A 21,035-nucleotide genomic window follows, 5' to 3' on the forward strand; every position below is an offset into this window, starting at 1 on the left:
CCCTGCAGAAGGCCTCGAATGCCTTGCATTCTTCTCTCACTTCCTGACTACAAGGGATGAGGTTTTTCTTTAGGAAGATTCTGGGAATGGAGTGGGGAAACGGAAGAAATGCAAATAAAGTACTTATATGTAATTATTGAAAGGGCTTAGCAGAGAGTGTCTAAGGACCGTGGGTGGTGTGTGTGCGCGCGCGCGCGCATGTGTGTGTGTTTGTGTGTGTATTGCAGAGGTTGGGGAGGGATTCTTTACGTTAAAGATGGGAGACAGAACTTTGCCCTTCTCCTTTCCTCTCCATCTGGGAAGGGCTAGTTTCCTGGTAACTTGAAATAGTCGGGCTTATTCCACTTTTGCCAAAAGGAATGTTCATTAAAGCATCTTCAACAGTTGATACAATAAACACTTTTTCTCCCTCCTCATCATATAAAAGTGTGGAGAGACTCTCTCTGTTCATTTCAAAATACGGGTACTTTTAAAAACACTTATTTTCAGTAGTTTAGTACACTTCAATTTTTGATTTTAATTTTTATTATTATTTTTTAGACAGTATCTCGTCATGTTGTCCAAGCTGGTCTTGAACTCCTGGGCTCAACTGGTCCTCCTGCCTAAGGATCACTCAGAGTGTTGGGATTACAGGTGTGAGCCATGGTGCCTGGGTACTACTTTTTTTTTTTGAGATGGAGTCTCACCCTGTCACCCAGGTTGGAGTGCAATGGTGCCATATCAGCTCACTGCAATCTCCGCCTCCTGGGTTCAAATGATTCTCCTGCCTCAGCCTCCCGTGTAGCTGGGATTATAGGCACCTGCCACCATGCACTGCTATTTTTTGTATTTTTAGTAGAGACGGGGTTTCATCATGTTGGCCAGGCTGGTCTCGAATTGCTGACCTCATGATCCTCCCGCCTTGGCCTCCCAAAGTGCTGAGATTACAGGTGTGAGCCACCACACCCGGCTGCTACTATTTTTTTGAGTGCAATTTACCTAGACCCAGAAGCCTGACCTTTGCTCCCATGGCCCCCATGACTCCCCATTACGTATTGATGGTCCGGTATTGAAAGCGTCCACTGAAGTGTTTGCCTCCCCCAGGATGGGAGAAAGTGAGGACAAATCAGCCTTGGACACAGCCGGCCCCAAGCTGGCCACCCCACTGGAGCTCAGAACATATGGATTAGAGTTATACATGAGAATGTGTGCCAAGTGTGCCTCTAGCTTCAATTTACAGTGTTCTGAGAGCTTTAGATGTTGGAAGGCTTTAACCTCTTTTCAGGGACTCTTCATTCTTTGATTATTATTCATAGATGACAAATTTTAAATAAAAGATTTCTTTTTATACACTTTTATCTCTTCTGATACTTGATTTCTTGGACTACATTTGTTTATGCCAATGGCAGGTATTGAGGTTGAGCAAGCAACATTCACTTTCTTTTTTCTTCTTTTTTTTTTTTTGAGACAGAATCTTGCTCTGTCACCCAGGCTGGACCGCAGTGGCACTATCTTGGCTCACTGCAACCTCTGCCTCACGGGTAAGCGATTCTCCTCCCTCAGCCTCCCTAGTAGCAGGGATTACACTACTAATTTTTGTATTTTTAGTAGAGACGGGGTTTTACCATGTTGGCCAGGCTGGTCATGAACTCCTGACCTCAAGTGATCCACCCAACCTTGGCCTCCCACAGTGCTGTGATTACAGGCGTGAAGCACCCCACCCAGCCACTTCATTTTTTTCCCTAAAGGGCCTGCCCCACCTGACGCTCGAACAAAACAGCCAAGGTGCCCTGCCAGGCGGTTAACAGGGTAATGGCAGAAGCAGCCAAACACACAGGCTTCCAGGAACAGTGTGGACACAGCTGCAGCTTCCTCATCTGATAGTGGGAGCTATTACAATCGCTACTGTTTCCCCCTTGCCTTCTAGAAGGCCTGACTCCATTAAGGGTTGATCATGAATAGGGCAGGTGGACTTATAGAGCATGCTGTCAGAGTTGGGGGTTGCTTTCAAATTCAAGCTAGTAAAAATCAACAGAAAACATGAGTAGCCAGCTGTAGAAGTGACGTACTCTTAAGATGTGTGGTAATGTATTTCTAATGACATTAGAGTTTCTGAAATCCATCTCATCATCATGGCCTAGCACTGGAAAGGGGAAGTGCTGGGAGACCACGTGGACCAGGTGTCACATTTAGAGAGGGCCTGGAACCTAGACTTTTGATACTATCTCCAAATTAAGTTACACATACAACTACAGAGAGAACAGGATTGAAAAAAGATGCTGCTCAGCTGGGCTCAGTGGTTCCTGCCTGTAATCCCAGCACTTTGGGAGGCAGAGGCGGGTGGATCACCTGAGGTCAGGAGTTCAAGATCAGCCTGGCCAACATGGTGAAACCCCGTCTCTACCAAAAATACAAAGATTAGCCGGACATGATGGCAGGTGCCTGTAATCCAAGCTACTCAGGCGGCTGAGGTGGGAGAATCGCTTGAACCCAGGAGGTGGAGGTTGCGGTGAGCCGATATGTCACCATCGCACTCCAACCTGGGTGACAGAGTGAGACTGTCAAGAAAGAGAGAGAGGGAGGGATGGAGGGAAAGGAAAGGAAAGGAAAGGAAGGGAAGGGAGGGGAGGGGAGGGAAGGGGAGGGAAAGGAAAGGAAAGGAAAGGAGAAAGGAGAGGACAGGACAGGGAGAAAGGAAAGAAAGAAAGAAGGAGAGGGAGGGAGGGAAAGAAAGAGAAAGGAAAGACAGAAAAAAGAAAGAAGGAAGGAAATGCAAGAAAGAAAGATGCTGCTCCTCATTCACCTCCAAATTTCCCATTTGCATCTCATAGCCAGAGATGCATCTCATGTTGCCTGCTTTGCACTTTGAAATAATATTTGACATTTTTATAAAGCTTTATCTTGTAAGTAGCACAATTGTGTGTACTGCCCCTTTTTCTGTTAAAATTGTCAATTTTGGAAATATACACATGTACCATATGCCACAGTTGTAATCTTGTAATTCTTTTTTTTTTTTAATGTAGGAATAATCTCAAAAAAAAAAAAAGTGGTCAAGGGCTCCCTTGACCTCTGAAAGGTCCAGACAAAGGTGAACTGGTCTAATTTATTACAACCTTTCCCATCTAGGTAATGTTAAAATTCAACAAGCTGGGCTGGGCGCGGTGGCTCATGCCTGTAATCCCAGAACTTTAGGAGGCTGAGGCGGGCTGATCATGAGGTCAGGAGATGAGACCATCCTGGCTAACATAGTGAAACCCTGTCTTTAGTAAAAAATACAAAAAAATTAGCCGGGCATGGTGGCGGGCGCCTGTAGTCCCAGCTACTCGGGAGGCTGAGGCAGGAAAATGTCGTGAACCTGGGAGGCGGAGTTTGCAGTGAGCAGAGATTGCACCACTGCACTCCAGCCTGGGCGACAGAGCGAGACTCCATCTCAAAAAAAAAAAAATTCAATAAGCTCTGATATTTTTGCTGTTAAGAATTCCTTTGGGCCACTCAAGGTGGCTCACGCCTGTAATTCTAGCACTTTGAGAGGCCAAGATGGGAGGATCACTTGAGTCCAGGAGTTCAAGACCAGCCAGGGCAACATGGAGAAACCCCGTCTCTACAAAAAAATAAAAAAATAGCCAGGTGTGGTGGTGCACACCTGAGGTTACAGCTATTTGGGAGGCTGAGGTGGGAGGATCACCTGAGCCCAGGAGGCAGAGGTTGCAGTGAGCTGAGATTGTACCACTACACTTCAGCCTGGGTGACACAGTAAGAACTCATCTCAAAACAAAAAAAAAAAAAAAAAAAAAGAACACCTTCATTTTCCCACATACCCCAAGTATTGTCTATCAAACTTTGTGCATTAAGTACTAGTTTAGTTTATAATTTTATTCATCAGATGTATGCATAATTTGTCTAGTTTCTGGTAGTCATCACATAGTTTTCACTCATCCAACAAACATTTATTGAGCAACTACTATATATGCCAACTGGTGATAGAAAGATGAATAAATCAAAATTTATGGTCTGGTTGGGGGACAGACATATGAATAAATAATGAAAGTAAACAATATTAGAGGCACCCAAAGAGAGAATGAGCTCCTGGGGGAATCAGAGAAAACTTTCTGTTGGGGTTGATCTCGAAATGAGTCCCTAACATATGAGCAGATATCCGCAAAAAATTACATTTTAGTCTGTTTAAGTATCCTTATTTCAGGTAAATGTGTGAATTCTACTAGACTTTTTGAATTGTTAAAATAATGTACAAGCTCCTGTTTTCTTTCCACGAGAACCCCAGGAAGGCAACTATAGTCTCACAGGAGGTGGTAATGGTAGGTGGGCATGAATTTCAGAAAGTGGGGAGCTGGGCTAAGAGAAATAGTGTATCATGGTCATCCAAGAGGATGGTCTGCTCTGCCAACTTTTATCCACTGCTTGGCAGGTGCGAGCAGAACTTTGCGAGTAGAGCCCATTGCCAGAGCCCTGGGAGCCACACATTTCCTCATTTCTTTTTAAAAAACCTTATAGTAAACAAACAATCAACTGATGTTGATTTGATTTTCCAAGTATGTAGACTTTCCTACTGCTGAAAGTATGAGCTGACCTACTAATTCTATCATTCCAGTTAATTTTGCATTTTCAATCCTCCCAAAATAATAAATAAGCCTTTTTGTATCAGTGTCCCTTGTTGGTTTGAGTCTCTTAACCAACTTGTCACAATCAATTCATCATAAATTGGCAAAATAGAGTGTGTTTCTTTCTTTCTTTCTTCTTTTTTTTTGAGACAGAGTTTCGCTCTTGTTGCCCAGGCTGGAGAACAAAGGCACGATCTTGACTCACTGCAACCTCCGCCTCCCCGGTTCAAGCAATTCCCCTGCCTCATCCTCCCCAGTAGCAGGCATTACAGGCACCCGCCACCACACATGGCTAATTTTTGTATTTTTAGTAGAGATGGGGTTTCTCCATGTTGGCCAGGCCTTGGTCTTCAACTCCTGACCTCAGCTAATCCACCCGTCTTGGCCTCCCAAAGTGCTGGGATTACAGGCTTGAGCCACTGCACCTGGCAGAGCGTGTTTCTTTCAAATTGAAGACTATGATATAGATCTGGACTGAAACAACCTGTCTTCTTCACTTTGCTCTTAACTGCCAAGTCTCTCCTTAAGTCTGGGCTTTCTTGTATTCATCTGATCCAACATATGTACCATTCATATTCTGATGACTCTCAAATTTATTTATTTTTAACTTTTTTTTTTTTTTGAGACAGAGTCTTGCTCTGTTGCCCAGGCTAGAGTGCAGTGGCACGATCTCAGCTCACTGCAAGCTCCGCCTCCTGGGTTCACGCCATTCTCCTGCCTCAGCCTCCTGAGTAGCTGGGACTACAGGTGTCCGCCACCACGCCCGGCTAATTTTTTGTATTTTTAGTAGAGACGGGTTTTCACCGTGTTAGCCAGGATGGTCTTGATCTCCTGACCTCGTGATCCGCCTGCCTCAGCCTCCCAAAGTGCTGGGATTACAGGCGTGAGCCACCGCGCCTTTTTTTTTTTTTTTTTTGAGATATGGTTTCACTCCGGTAGTCCAGGCTGGAGTGCAGTGAAGCAATCTCAGCTCACTGCAGCCTCGACCTCCTGGACTCAAGTGATCCTCCCACCTCAGACTCCCAAGTAGCTGAGACTACAGGCTCCTGCCACCATGGCTGGCTAATTTTTTTTTTTTTTTTAGAGAGAGAAGGTTTCACCATATTGCTCAGGCTGGTCTCGAACTCCTGGGTTCAAGCGATCTGCCTGCCTCGGCTTCCCAAGGTGTTGGAATTACAGGCATAAGCCACCGTGCCTGGCCTGACTCTCAAATTTATATCACTAGCTGAAGTTCTCCTCCCAACTCCAGACTTAAAAAAATTGAGAGTAGAATTACCATACGATTGGGCAATCCCACTTAAGGGTAGATACACAAAATAACTGAAAGCAGGATCAATCCCAAATGTCCATTAACAGACAAATAGATAAAGAAAATGTGGTATACAAATACAATGGGGCCAGGCGCAGTGGCTCATGCCTGTAATCCCAGCACTCTGGGAGGCTGAAGTGGGTGGATAACTTGAGGTCAGGAGTTCGAGACCAGCCTGACCAACATGGTGAAATGCCATCTCTACTAAAAATAAAATAAAATAAAAAAATTAGCCGGGCATGGTGGCGCACGCCTGTAATCCCAGCTATTTGGGAGGCTGAGGCAGGAGAATCTCTTGAACCCAGGAGGCAGAGGTTGCAGCGAGCCAAGATCACACCATTGCACTCAAGCCTGGGAAACAAGAGCAAAAACTCCGTCTCAAAATAAATACATACACACATACAATGGAATATTAGCTCTAAAAAAAAGGGAACTCTGACACATGCTACAACATGGGTGAATCTGGAGGACACTGTGCTAAGTGAAATGAGCCAGTCACAAAAAGACAAAAACTGACTATTTATATGAGGTAGAGTACTCGAACTCCCATTAGCAGAACGTAGAGTGGTAGAATGGTTGTTATTGGGGGTAGAGAGAAGAGAAATTAAATTTTTTTTAATGGGCATAGAATGTCAATTTTTTAAGATGAAAAATTTCTTTCTTTCTTTCTTTTTTGTAGAGATTGGGTTCCCCCATGTTTCCCAGGCTTGGTCTCGAACTCCTGGGCTCAAGCAATCCACTTGCCTCAGCCTCCCAAATACCTGGAATTACAGGCATTAGATACCACCCCCAGCCTTGATAAAAAATTTCTGAAGATTCACAATAATGAGAATATATTTAACACCACTGAACTGTACACTTAGAAATGATTAAGATGGGCCAGGCCCAGTGGCTCATGTCAGTAATCCCAGCACTTTGGGAGGCCAAGGTGGGTAGATCACCTAAGGTCAGGAGTTCAAGAGCAGCCTGGTCAATATGGTGAAAACCCATCTCTACTAAAAATACAAAAATTATCTGGGCATGGTGGTGCGCACCTGTAGTCCCAGCTACTCAGGAGGCTGAGGCAGAAGAATCGCTTGAACTGGGAGGTGGAGGTTGCAGTGAGCCGAGATCTCGCCACTGCACTACAGCCTGGGCGAAAGAGTGAGACTCTGTCCCCTCTCCCCCCCACCAAAAAAATTAGCCAGATGTGGTGGCGCATACCTGTAATCCCGGCTACTCGGGAGGCTGAGGTGAGGGGATCGCTTGGGCCTGGAGGCGGAAGTTGCAGTGAGCTGAGATTGTGCCACTGTACTCCAGCCTGGGCAAGAGAGTGAGACTCCATCTCAAAAAAAAAAAAAAAAAAAAAAAAGAACTGATTAAGATGGTATAATAAATTTTAGGTTCTACGTATTTTACCACAATTGAAAACATTTTTTAAAAATAATATTTATTTTACTTTCTTTGGCTTTTTCTTTTGGTGCTTGGAAATGAGCATTGATGTTGCTGGTTGTGCAGTCGCCAGTTATGGATTCACCTCTTAATGAACGGCAGTCTTTGTAGATGTTAAAGTTGACTTTGGAAGGAAGATAAGTTGTACAGCACAGGCATGGTATTCTCCTGGGGAAAGGAGTTCTTCCCAGGCTCACAGCACTGTGCACCATGTACAGAGCACACATTTTGGGGAAATGCTCTCATACTATGAATGAATTCAAAGTTAGTAAGGGGTAGGATCTAAATCTTGTGATCTCTTTCTTCTAAAGGACTACCCTTCATCAGGTTTTAAAAATTACTCCTATAATTTCTGCAGTATGAGTTTTTTCATTCTAGAATGTGAAAATACTGCCAACAATAATCTAAGGACAGCCCATATTCACAGCGACAAGAAGTTCAGTGTTGGCTATAGCTCGGTCATGCTATGGGCAGGAGGCCTTCTCTAAGGATAAGTCTGCTTTGTGTCAAGCATTTCAAGCATGACTTGCTTGTTTCATCTGCCCATTTACATTCCTTGTACCTAGAAATGAATGTGATAAAAGTTTTGGTGCCTATAGGAACTATATGTACCCAGTTCATGTTGGCTTCCCACTCAGAGGGAAGTTTGATTGCCTTCCTGCATTTGAGAAGTTTAGAGAATGTGCCAGTGAATGTGCACACTCACAAGGTGTGTGTGTGTATCAGTGTTAATACCCAACAATTGAGCCTACCATTTGCTTGGGCAAAGAACACCATTTTCTCTTGAGCCTCTAATATGTGCGAAATATTTTAAGATTTCAGTATTATGTACAAAGAACTAGTAGATGGTAAGAATTGTGAGAAAATATAACCATGAGAACACAAAGAGAGTAGAGCAGATGAGTGGGCTACTTCCAAGACTGGTTCTGGGGGCAGAAAAGGAGACCAGACGAAGGACTCCAAAGAGCAGTTGAGATCCTGGTGGCCACTTTAAATCCCTATCCCTAGCACTGTGGAGAACACAACACAAAAATGTTGGATGTCTGGTTTCTTCTCTCTCTCTCTCTCTTTTTTTTTGAGATGGAGTCTCCCTCTGTCGCCCAGGCTGGAGTGCAGTGGTGCGATCTCAACTCACTGCAACCTCCGCCTCCCGGGTTCAAGCAAGTCTCCTGCCTCAGCCTCCCGAATAGCTGGGATTACAGGTGTGCACCACCACGCCCGGCTAATTTTTGTATTTTTAGTAGAGATGGAGAGACGGGGTTTTACCATGTTGGTCAGGCTGGTCTCCAAGGCCTGACCTCGTGATCCGCCCGCCTCAGCCTCCCAAAGTGCTGGGATTACAGGCGTGAGCCACCGCGCCCAGCGGTTTCTTCTCTTATGGAATTTAATGTCGTTGACGATTAGACATGGCCATGCATTACTCAGTCTTGAATTGGGATCCCCAAAAAAGCTGGGCGAATAACAAGGGCTCAATGAATGCATAAGTGATTGAGTTAATAAATATGTGATCAGTTCCAAATGGGTAACATTTAGTTATATGTGGTGGAGATAAGTAGTACAGTGTTTTGGAGCTAAGTGGTTATTCTTTTTTTTTTTTTTTTTTTTTTTTTGAGTTAGGGTCTCGCTCTGTCACCCAGGCTGGAGTAGTACAGTGTCATAATCTCAGTTCACTGCAACATCTGCCTCCTGGGTTCATGCAATTCTCCTGTCTCAGCCTCCCGAGTAGCTGGGATTACAGGTGCGAGCCATCACCCCCGGCTAAATTTTGTATTTTTAGTAGAGACGGGGTTTCACCATGTTGGCCAGGCTGGTCTCAAACTCCTGGTCTTAAGTGATCTGTCCACCTCTGCCTCCCAAAGTGCTGGGATTACAGGCGTGAGCTACCCGCGCCCCGCTCCCCCCACCATTTTTTTTTTAATTTTTAAAATTTTTGTAGAAGTGGGGGTCTCGTTACGTTGCCCCGGCTAGTCTCAAACTCCTGGCCTCAAGCGATCCTCTTGCTTTGGCCTCCCAAAACGCTGGGATTACTGGCGTGAACTACCATACCCTGCCCATTATTCGTACAGAGATTTTGAGGTCTAAGAATGTGGACTTTAAAGATTTCATTATCAGATTATGCATTTAGCACGGAATCACAATCTGACAGCCGTGTACAGCGTAAACCGGCGGAGAGGGCTTGGCACTAAAGGCAAACTGTCTTTTAAGAACAGGAAAAAGAAAGGTAATATATATTTTAAGGAGGTCCCATTTTAGGGGAGATAATAAGCTGGGGTTAGGCGTCTGAAGTCAGAAGATATAGTAAGAAACACACACGCAAACTCCAGCAGCCACCAGCTAGACTTGAGTAGAGAGAGCAGGTCCAAGTGGAGGTGGAAGTTGGAAAGTTGCATCTGCCAGGGAGGGCGAAGGTGGCCTACACCCACTCCTGGAGCACTCTGCTTGACGAGCAAGGCAGACGAGGCTGAGGGATACTGCTGGTGATGACGGTGGTCGTGGTGACGGTACTGGCAGCTAACAGATCTTGAGCGTACCAGGCCCTGAGCTGAGTCCTCTAACGGGCAGAACGTCGCTGCATACGGACAGCAGCCCCAAGAGGACAAGGTGATTTAGTGACTCTAGCCTCTTCCCGCGGTGCCAGGCTGATTTCACCCTCTACAGAACACACGTGCGAACCTCCGGGGAGGGAGCCAGTATCCGGTCCTAACGCAGGGAAGCGCTCCGCTTTCTGAGAGGGACGCGCCAGCGGAGGGGCGGCCAGGGCCCGGCCTCTCCTGCTCCCGTCCCGCCCCGCCCCGCCCCCGGCAGTGGCCCCTAGTCCGACAGAGGGCGACTCCACGCGTCCCGGGCTCGCCCAACCCGCGACCGGTCCACGCGGCACCCGCCTCTCCCTAGGCCCCCGCCCTGCCGGCCCGCGCGCGCCCGACGGGAGCGTGCGGGGCGGTGGGCGCAGGGTCACGTTGGGCGGCGTAGACAAAGGCGGGCGCGCGCACGTCCTGACGCAGCCTGGGCCCGCGGAGGCGGCAAGGGCGGGAGGGAGCGGTCGCCGCGGGATTTGGAGCTGCCTAGCCTCGCGGTCGGTGAGTAGGAGGGAGCTGGCCCCTTACCTCAAAGTCCCCGACCTCCGGGGAGCCGAGAGCGGGACGTGGAAGCCGGGCTTGGGCGTCCGCGCGGGGCCTGCGGTCTGGGACGCCCCGGCGACGCTGCGCCGGCGTCAGGAGGCACCATCGCCGCGCCCCGGGGATCCCCGGCGGGTGGAGCGGGTGCCCCCCGTCCGGGATGGAACGGTCCGCGCCCGCCCCGAACCCCGGCCGCCCGCCTCTCCGCTCCTCTGCCCTCCGAGCCCGGCTCCTCGGAGCCCCTCGCCTCCCCCGAGTCCCAGGTGTGCGCAGCCCTCCCGCCCTGGGAGTCCGGGGATGTGGGTGGCGAGGGCTGCGGGGCGTTGGAGCACCAGGAAGCGCCTTCCCCTGTCATTCCCCTTCCTGTGTTCTCTGGCTGCCGTGAGATGCATGTCTTTTAAAACTCTCTTTCTCCAAATGCATGCTCCCATTTTTCTTTAGGATTTCTTACCTCCCGAAATCCCTTGCCTTTCCTTTTTTATTTCAGGACCCTCCGAGGCATCCTTCTCCCACTGGGGCTTGTTTATTTCCTCGCTTTCCATGTCACAGAGGGCTGAAGTTTAACTGTTCAGAAGTTGCAGAAAATAGCTTATAGGAGACATACGGTGTAGCACGATGGAAATAAGTTCCATCCTCTGCCAAGTATTACCATGGATCTTCTCATTGATAACCTTGAGGTCATTTGAGGAATTTTGTTTCTGGTCCATTTTCCTTAATTTTGGCTGAACTTTGAGGAGCTCTCCTTAGTTTCATGTCTTGTAGATTCTATCTCAATCCAAGGGAAATGGTGTGAAGAGCAGTTACACCATACCAAAGTCTGCAGACAAAATCCTGTAATAATGCCAATCAAATATACTTCTCTCTTTGAAAGAGATGTGCTTTTTTTTTTTTTTTTTTAACTTTGTATTTTGGAGAATTTCAGACACAGGGAAATAGATGGAATAGGGAACCAGCATGTACTTGTTCTGGCCTCCTCAGCCACTTAACTGTGGCTATTCCTGTGCCATCCACACCCCACCCATTTCCCCTCCCGTATGTCTCAGGGAGAACTTGATGCAAGATGAGTCTGTCAAAAGTAGCTTCAGTTCCATAATGAAAACCACCCTACGAAGTCATAATGTACTTTTTGTTTTGGAACACAGCCTACTCTTATGAGGTCTTCAGCTAAGAAACACAATAGAGTTGAAGAAAGAGCACAGCAAAAGGTATCTTAACATGATCGAACAGGTTAAAAGAAAAAGTATGGCCGGGCGTGGTGACTTACACCGGTAATCCCAGCACTTTGGTAGGCCGAGGCGGGCGGATCACCTAAAGTCAGAAGTTCAAGACCAGCCTGGCCAACATGGTGAAACCCTGCATATACTTAAAATACAAAAATTAGCCGGTCATAGTGGCGAATACCTGTATTCCCAGCTACTTGGGAGGCTGAGGCCGGAGAATCGCTTGAACCCAGGAGACAGAGGTTGCAGTGAGCCGAGATTGCGCCACTGCACTCCAGCCTGGGCGACAGAGCGAGACTTGTCTCAAAAAAAAAAGAAAATAAAAAAAGTGTTTCAGATCTGGATGAGAACATTCGGAACGTCCTGTTCAATGTTTTCATTTTTTTCTGAGCCCTTGGAAGTCCAGAGTAGTTCAGTGACTTGTCCAGAGCCGCAGGTCTTAAGAGGCTGAAATCCCGCCTCTGCCTCCAGGCTGCGGTTTCGCTGACCCATACTGCTTGCCTTCAGGTTCCCTTCAGGAAAGAGAAATGGTGTAGGAGGGCTGTGGATGAAGACGCTTACATTCATGAAGGATTTGGATAGGCGAACATGAGCTTTTCCACCAAATTCCAGAATTTTAAGAAATGCCTTAAATTATTTCTTAAAAATCAATTTGGGACAGACGAGAAGTTCTGATAATAGTTTTTAGGGAACATGATAAAATTCTGACCTTAGAAGTGGTATACCAGTTTGAGAATAAGAACAAGCTATAAACGGTGAAGATAACATTCACAGCTATTTAAGAAAGAGTTACTAAGGGAAACCAGAATGACTTAAGAGTGTTACTCTTCTTTTTCTGAGAGAACAATAGCATCATCTCAGAAAGCTTTTCATGGCATTAACAGATAAGAATCTGGGCTTCTTGGACCATGGGTTAGACTTTCTTACAAAACCATAATATGCATTTCCTAGCAAAATTTATGCTATTAAATTTCCTTATCTCAACAAAGACTGGTAAATTCAGTACTTATTCCTCAATTTTCCTACCCTTAAAATGGGGATATTCCACCTCTCCAAGGAATGCTGGGAACAAGCAAGTCCTCATGTTAGGGGTCTTTGAGTTTTCATGGAAGTTTAGGTTATTTATATGATGACATAGTTGTCAACTTACTTTCAGGATGGACTTTTCTTTTGTGAGTTTGTGACCTAAATACAATAGTTGTTATGCATGTCCAGTTTGTGGAAGTACCACTGCAATAACAGCATTTGAGTGTCATGGTAAATCATTACCCCTAAAGATAGAGGAGGGAGGAGGAGGTGACTGTTGTGTGCCTATTTTGTGTTTGGTGTGAGGAGGGCTGTGGCTAGACTCTTCAGAGGCTAGCCTAACTTGCTAAGTGGTTTCTGCTAAAGAAAAACCCACTTTTCTTGTGTGTGCTTGTCACCAAAAGTTAGCTTTTATTAAAAACAAAACAAAACTCTCTGAGCTATCTGGAGATGATTTGGCCCTGGTTAAACATGAACTGTACTGCAGAATTGTTTGTTTGGGTAAAGTAGAATCTCATTATGACATGTCTTTTACTTCCTACTGTGTCATTGTGCTCATGGGGAGAACTTGACGGAATATCATCCGTTCCATGTATCACTAAACCATGTAATAGCGTACACTATGATTAAGGCTTTTTAAGAGAATAGAATTTTAGAGTTAGAAGGAGCCTTCCAAGTGCTTAGAGTTTCCCCTGAGACCTTTAATATACTCTTTCACCTTTAAAACACGTGCAGACACGTACACATGCCATACAAACACAGAGGCTCATCTAGGGCTCTCTTCATTTTGTCTTGTACAATCTTAGTATGTTTGGATCCCACCTCCAGTTAATTTGTAAGCCGAAGATCTGCAGTAATAGAAAAATGCTTTGTAAAACAGGAGCGTAATACGTTTGCGCTTGACTTTTATTTATTTATTTTACAGAGATGGTCTTGATCTGTGGCCCAGGCTGGAGTGCAGTGGCATGATCGAGGCTCACTGCCCCCCAGCCTCCCTGGCTCAAACGGTCCTCCCGCCTCAGCCTCCCAAAGGGTCAGAATTACAGACATGAGCCACCACGCCAGGCCTTTGTTGACTTTTTTTTTTTTTTCTCTCTCGAGACAGAGTGTTGCTCTGTCGCCCAGGCTGGAGTGCAGTGGCGCAATCTCGGCTCACTGCAAGCTCCGCCACCCGAGTTCACACCATTCTCCTGCCTCAGCCTCTTCAGTAGCTGGGATTACAGGCACCTGCCACCACACCCAGCTAATTTTTTTTTTGTATTTTTTAGTAGAGACAGGGTTTCACCATGTTAGCCAGGATGGTCTCTATCTCCTGACCTCGTGATCCCACCGCCTTGGCCTCCCAAAGTGCTGGAATTACAGGCGTGAGGCATCGCATCCGGCCGACTTTTTTGAATTAAAAAAAAAAAATGATCAGGAAGCTTAAATCAAGGGAAGTTCAATGATTTTTTTTTTTTTTTTTTTTTTTTTTTGAGACTGTGTCTTCCTCTGTCGCCCAGGCTGGAGTGTGGTGGCGAGATCTCGGCTCTCTGCAACCCTTCACCTCCTGAGCTTGATTTTCCTACCTCAGCCTCCCAAGTAGCTGGGATTACAGATATGCGCCACCACGCCCGGTTAATTTTTGTATTTTTACTAGAGACGGGGTTTCACCATGTTGGCCAGGCTGGTCTCGAACTCCTGACCTCAGGTGATCCACCTGCCTCAGCCTCCCAAAGTGCTGGGATTACAGGCATGAGACACTGCACGTGGCCAAAGCTGAATGATGTATTCAGGGACACATAGACTAGACAGTAAGAGTTGTGCCTGGAACCTAAGGGCAGTCCTGGTTCCAGATCTGAGCCCTTTCTGCTGTACCATTTTCTTCACCTCGGAGAAATAGCATGGGAAAGTATATATATATATATATATATATATGTGTGTGTGTACACACACACACACACACACACACACACACACACATCTTTGTTTCTTTGCCAGTTGAAGATATATTATTTTCAGAGTCTCCTTTAAAAATTTTTGATCAGTGCTGTCCTATAGAAATATTATATATGCTATATACACAATTTTAAATTTTATAGTAATGCTATTTTAAAAGCACAAAGAAATAGATAAGGTTGATTTAATCATTCCACAAGGGGGGAGAGAGAGAGTGTGTGTGTGTGTGTGTGTGTGTCTCTGTGTGTGTATCTCAAAACATCACATTGTGCCCCCATACATATGTAAAATTATGTATCAATTTTTAAGAAGTTGACAAACAGTAATTTTACGTATTTATAGTGTACAGTAATATTTGCCCACATGGATAGAATGTGTAATGATAAAATCAGAGTATTTAGGATATCCAGCACCTGAAACATACATCATTTCTTTGTGTTGGTAACATTTCAAATCTACTTAACATTTCAAATTAAAATACACAAGAAATTGGCCTGACATGGTGGCTCATGCCTGTAACCCTAGCACTTTGGGAGGCCAAAGTGGGTAGATCACTTGAGGTCAGAAGTTTGAAATCAGCCTGGCCAACATGATGAAACCCCTTCTCTACTAAAAATACAAAAAAAAACTAGCCGGGTGTGGTGGCCTGTGCCTGTAATCCCAGGTACGAGGGAGGCTGAGGCACAAGAATTGCTTGAACCCAGGAGGCAAAGGATGCAGTGAGCAGAGATCACACCACTGCACTCCATCCTGGGCCACAGAATGAGACTGTCTCAAAAAAAAAAATATATGTATATATGTACAAGAAATTGCTCACTGTAGTCATCCTACTTTGCTATTGAATACTGGAACTCATTCGCTCCATCTAAGTTTTTTTTTCTATCCATTAACCAAGCTCTCAACATCGACCCTTCCCAGCCTCTGGTATCTATTATATTCTACTGTCTACCTCTATGAGATCATTTTTAGCTCCTATATATTGACTTTGATTTGAAAGTCAATTTAAATTTTTTTTAAAAAATTTTATAAAGTAGAAACAGGTGAAAATAATTTTAACAATATATTTTATTTAACCTAGTTTATCCAGAATATTACTTTGAAACGTAATCAATATAAAAATTATTAATGGGATATTTTACATGCATTTTTTCATACTAAGTCATTGAATTACAGTGTGCATTTTACATTCACAACACATTTTAAGTGCTCCAAGGTCATACATGGTTAGTGGCTGCTCTGTTGGACTGCAGAGAATCACTATCAGTGGAACATAAAGATGAAGGAATGTTTTATTTTGCTTAGTAATGTTCAGGTCTGAAGTTAGAGTTTGGGGTTGTGGTCATTGGTTTTTTCTTTCATGTTTTAGTGATTTTCTTTGCACAATTAGAAGTATTTTGAATTTGCAGAGAGATGAACAAAAAAGTCTGATGTCATGAATTTGTGCGCTTGTGATGAAAAGGTTTCATTTTTTAAGACAGGGTCTTCTTGCTCTGTTGCTCTAGCTGGAGTGCAGTGGCACTGTCATGGCTCACTGCAGCCTCAGCCTACTGGACTCAGGTGATCCTCCCACCTAAGCCTCCCAAATAGCTGGGATTACAGGAATGCACCACCACACCCGGCTAATTTGTGTATTTTTAGTAGAAATGGGGTCTCTCCTTGTTGGCCAGGCTGATGTTGAACTCCTGGCCTCAAGTGATCCGCCTGCCTCGGCCTCCCAGAGTGCTGGAATTACAGGTGTGAGCCACTGCGCCTGGCCAGTGATGTGTGTAAATTTAAAAGACTGTATTGGTGAAGATGTGGAGCAAGTGGGACTTTCCTACGCTGCTAGTGGGAATACAAAATGGTACAACCCATTTTGGAATTTGTCATTCCACTCCTAGGTATTTACCCAAGAGAAATGAAGTGTATGTCCATACAAAGACTTGTAGATAGCAGTTTTATTTGTAATAGCTTCAAACTGGAGCAACCTTAGTGTCCATCAGTAGGGAAATGGATGAAGAAACTGGTATATCCATATACTGGAATACAGCTCAGCAGTCGAGGAATAAACTGTTGACACATGCAGCAACGTGGATGGTTCTCAGTATAATTATGCTGAGTGAAGTAAATTGGATAAAAAGATTTTTTACACAAGAAAAAGGCCAGGAAGTTGCTTCTAATTACATATGCAGCACTCAGATGTCAAGAACTGGTATTGAAATTGAGCCATCAGAGCAGTGTTCAGGTCGAATAATGAATTGTCTTGGGTCTTAAAGCTCCAGCAAATCAAATTGTCATCATCAAAATATCCTCTTTTTTTTGGTTTTGTTTTCTGTTTTTTCTTTTGCCAGCTTCAAGAGATGGTTCCGTTGCTTTGGGGTGAACTTGGTACCAGTGCCGTGTTACTTATCCAGTTCTAACTCAAGAAAGTTCTGGAGGGCATAATGATCTTAGATAAGACCAAGGCCCCGAACCTGACCATGTTCTGTCTTCCCTGTGAGTTGAATCATCCTTTTGCCAGTTGGATCCTGGCTTTGTGTTGGGTAATTTATTTTATCCAGGATTGATGCCAGCTATGTGTGTTCTGGGTTTTCGGCACTTCAGGTTCATGTCAACTGAGTCGCTCTGAGAGCTGCCCTGTTAGGAAACATTATGCACTTTCCCCACTAAGCAGCAGCTTCCTATTCAAGCAAATTTCTTACACTCTACCAGTCCCGATACACTCGACATTAAATTCAGCATAGCACACATTTCCTCATGCCTGTGTGTGCGTGTTTGTTTACATTACAGTTGGGGCATTTGGTGGGCCTATGTTCTGACAGTAAACTAGGAGAAATGGATGCTTTTTTCTGAATTGTAATCCACCCTAAAGCAAGTGAGGAGTCAGCCTGGGAAGCAAGAAGTGCACTCGACTGGGCATCAGATGGGCGTATTAGTCCTGCCTCTGTTACCAGCCAGTTTCGTAACTTGTCCCCATCATCAAACCCTTCCAAGGCTCAGTTATTTGAGCCATAAAATGAAGATGTTGGACGAGAATTCTGAAAGATTAACTAATAAAGTTGTGGTTTGTCATCATTTTATTATTATTGCCTCCAGCTTTATAGTGATGATTAGTAGTAGAAGCTTCTATTTATAGAGGATTTTGTGCCAAGCACTACACTGATAGCTTGATAGGCATCATGTTCAGTCTTCACAACAATACCACAGGATATGTATTATTCCCATTTTACAGATGAGAAAACTGAAGCATGGAATGTGACTTTTTTGAGGTCAGACAGCCAGAAGGTAGGGGAGGCTGGTTTTGAACGTAGCTTGTCTGATTCCCTGTATGTTTGGCCATCATGCTTTACTGCTTCCCTGACATTCTGCAATTTTAAATAAAGACGTAAGGACAAAAAACTTGTTTCAGGAAGGATTTTTAAAAGACATCCAGTCTAATCACCATAATGTATCTGCCAGTCTGCAGAATGCAGATATAGGTGAAGGTCTCCCTATACAGCCTATTCTTTTTGAACAAGTTAATCTTAGATTCTTTTAAAAATAGCTTTATTGAGATACAATTCACCTAATGAAAGTATACAGTTCACTGGGATTTATTATGTTCACAGATGTGTATAGTCATCAACAGAGTCAGTTTTAGAACATTTTCGTCACCTCAGAAAGAAACCTTTTAGCTATCACTCTCATATCTCCCCACTCTCGCCAGCTCTAAAGTAACCAACAATCTACTTTCTGTCTGTGTAGATTTGCCTATTTTGTATAAATAGAATCAATATGTGGTCTTTTCGATGGGTTTTATTCACTTAGTATGATGTTTTGAAGATTCATCCATGTTATAGCTTGCATCATTTCTTCATTTTTATGGCCAAAGTTTCCATTGTATGGATACACCACATTTTGTCTATCCAGTCATCAGTTGATGGACATTTTGGTTGTTTCCATCTTTTGGCTGTTCTGAATAATGCCATTGTAAGCATTCATGTGCAATTGTTTTGGTATAGACAGTTTGTCTTTCTCTTGGGTATATACTTAGGAGTGGAATTGCGAGGTACATGGTAACTTAGTTTAACCATTCTCTGAGCTGCACTGTCTTACATTCCCACCAGCAAAGCGTGAGGGTTGGATTCTTAGTATTGAGCTAGAATTTGCACCCCATACCTGCCAACCATAGCACCAGTTCCCTTGCTTCACGTGTCCCAAGCAAATCCGCTTTTTCTAGGTGACAGCCAGCCCGGTCTGACCTGGGTGCTCTCCAGTACTGAAGGGCTTCCACCAGCTTTCATGTCCTGGGATGTCGTTCTGGATCCTCACCACCTCTCTTATGAATGTGATCCCCCTCCTTTTTTTTAGAGAACTAGATGCCTTTTATGTATGGATAATTTGTGCTCAGAGATGGTTGTCTTCTCAGTTTCAGTTGTCCTTTCTCAGTTAACTGGTAAGAACCCTTAACGCGGTAGTCTCAACTGGCTACACATTAGAATCGCTCGAGTGTCTTAAGAACAAATCCAGATTGTACCTGCAGAGATTCTAATTTATTTCGTCTGGGCTGAGGCCCAATGATGCAAATAAGCATCCTGGGTAGAGAACCAGTGCAGCCTTTAGTGGCCAGGGGATGGCTCTGGCTGGGTCTCTGAGGGCCCACATGGCTCATGCCCCTGCCATCTGTGCATGGATACCAACTGTCCTGATTCAGAATTACTGTGAGAGTCTCAGTTTTTACTAATGCATTTACACAGAGTGCCATCTTGAAGCCTCAAGCATTTATGTTCCTGTTTTCTGGAGAGTCTCATTTGCCCCCAGTATGCTCTTCAGACACTGGCTGTGGCCATGTTTGCCTCCCTGTCAGGCCATGTGAACTTTCTGAATGAGAAAGCATGCTCCAGCCATTTCAGAGGCATATAAACACCTTTAGGCAAAAGTGGTAGTTGAAAACCTCATTAGTGTAATGTCATTACTTCTTGGGAAATACGTTCAAATTCCCCTTCTTCCTAGTGACGGGGCTTAGATGAATAGTATTCCATTATATCCTCTATTGGGAGACGTTGATGTTTGTTTTGATATTACAGACAATGCTGCAGTCAGTAACCCAGCACATATTATCACTTTGCTCATGCTTTAAAATACAGGGTTTATACACTTCTGCACTACTGATGTTTGGGGCTGGACAGTTCCTCATTGTGTGGGAGCTGTCCTGTGCATTGTAAGATGTGCAGCATCATCTCTGCCCTGCGCACTACACTAGATGCCAGTAGTAGCACTCCCATCCCAAGTCGTGGCAGCCAAAAATCCCTGCAGATATTGCCAGATGCTCCCCAAGGGGGTAAAAAAATCACCCTTGGTTGGGAACCACTGGTCTGATTTATCCTTAGGACACATTTCTAGAAGTGGAATTGCTGGATCTAAGGTTACGTACATTTAAAATTTTGATGGCAGTCGCTAAATTGTTCTTTGTAGAGGTTGAACCCATTTTACACTCCAGCCAGCAGTATTTGAGGATGTTTTTCTATTTTCTTCAGTGCAGTGGTTTATCAGAATTTCTTTGCCATCTCACTGTAGTTTCAATTGGAATTTCTCCATTTTACGACTAACCTTTTTATTGAACACTTACTGCTTGCTAGGCAAGTTGTGTTTTTTGGCCTGTGGATTTTGTGTCATGTGTTATAATGCTTTCCTCTCTAAGCCTTCTTGAAGTTTGGTACCTAGGACTGAAGTCTGAGTTTCTTCTGATTCTAATGAAATGATAATATATACCATTCATTGAGATCTAACATGTGACAGGCAATGTGCTTGGTGTGCTCTAAAAATATGTGCATTCTTTTGTGATCTAAGCATGTATTAATAAAGTGACCTTTCTTTTACCTTTTGATTTGGCACAGGGCCTCTGTCTGCACATATTCTAGCAGTTATGGTCCCTGAGTTGGGATATGTCACAGAGAGCCGACTGAAAAGTATTTGATTCTGCATTTAGGAGTGATAATAGTCCCAGTCCAATACCTTGTGATTGGGACAGAATTGGTGTAGATGCCTTGATTTAAATTAAGTTCTGTTCTGTTCTTTTCTTTTTTCTTTTCCTTTTCCCTCTTCTTCTTTTCTCTTCTTTTCTTTTCCTTTTCCTTTTCTTTTGTTTTCTTTTCCAGGAGTGTATTTTCCTTGTCAACAGTCATCATAGTTTGAAATTACGACTTTTTGTGTGCTTGTTTCCGGATGGGCATATCTTTTCACCACTTAACAACAGCTAACACCTGGTGTACTGTCTGGCACACACTGTGTGCCCAGTGAGTATTTGTTGAATGAATGAACTAGTCACTCCAAGAACTGAGGCCATTAGGGGGCCCAAAGGCCCAGATTTGCCATTCCATGGGTTGAAGAGTTAGGTTAGCTTAGTGATGGGCTCTGTTGCCTTCCTGGAATGGAGGCAGCT

At 44.4% G+C, this 21,035-nt stretch overlaps 1 protein-coding gene and 1 long non-coding RNA gene across 8 annotated transcripts in view; one reads left to right on the forward strand and one right to left on the reverse strand.

Moving 5' to 3' along the window:
* Positions 1-11,337, reverse strand: part of LOC103891312 (uncharacterized) — a 46,422-nt gene extending 35,085 nt beyond the window's left edge. The window contains exons 1-2 of the long non-coding RNA XR_008527877.2: positions 11,104-11,337; positions 10,443-11,018 (exon numbers count right to left, since the gene is read on the reverse strand). This is a non-coding gene — a long non-coding RNA (uncharacterized LOC103891312). The remainder of the gene's footprint in view (positions 1-10,442; positions 11,019-11,103) is intronic.
* GPAT4 (glycerol-3-phosphate acyltransferase 4) overlaps positions 10,259-21,035 on the forward strand; it is a 43,562-nt gene continuing 32,785 nt past the window's right edge. The window contains exons 1-2 of one of the 7 annotated variants that reach the window (XM_063726322.1): positions 10,328-10,415; positions 16,966-17,110. The gene's annotated coding sequence lies outside the window, so the exon portion shown is untranslated. 7 annotated transcript variants of the gene reach the window in all.

The sequence above is a fragment of the Pongo abelii genome, chromosome 7 (genome assembly GCF_028885655.2).
Source record: "Pongo abelii isolate AG06213 chromosome 7, NHGRI_mPonAbe1-v2.0_pri, whole genome shotgun sequence".
Lineage (NCBI taxonomy): Eukaryota > Metazoa > Chordata > Mammalia > Primates > Hominidae > Pongo > Pongo abelii.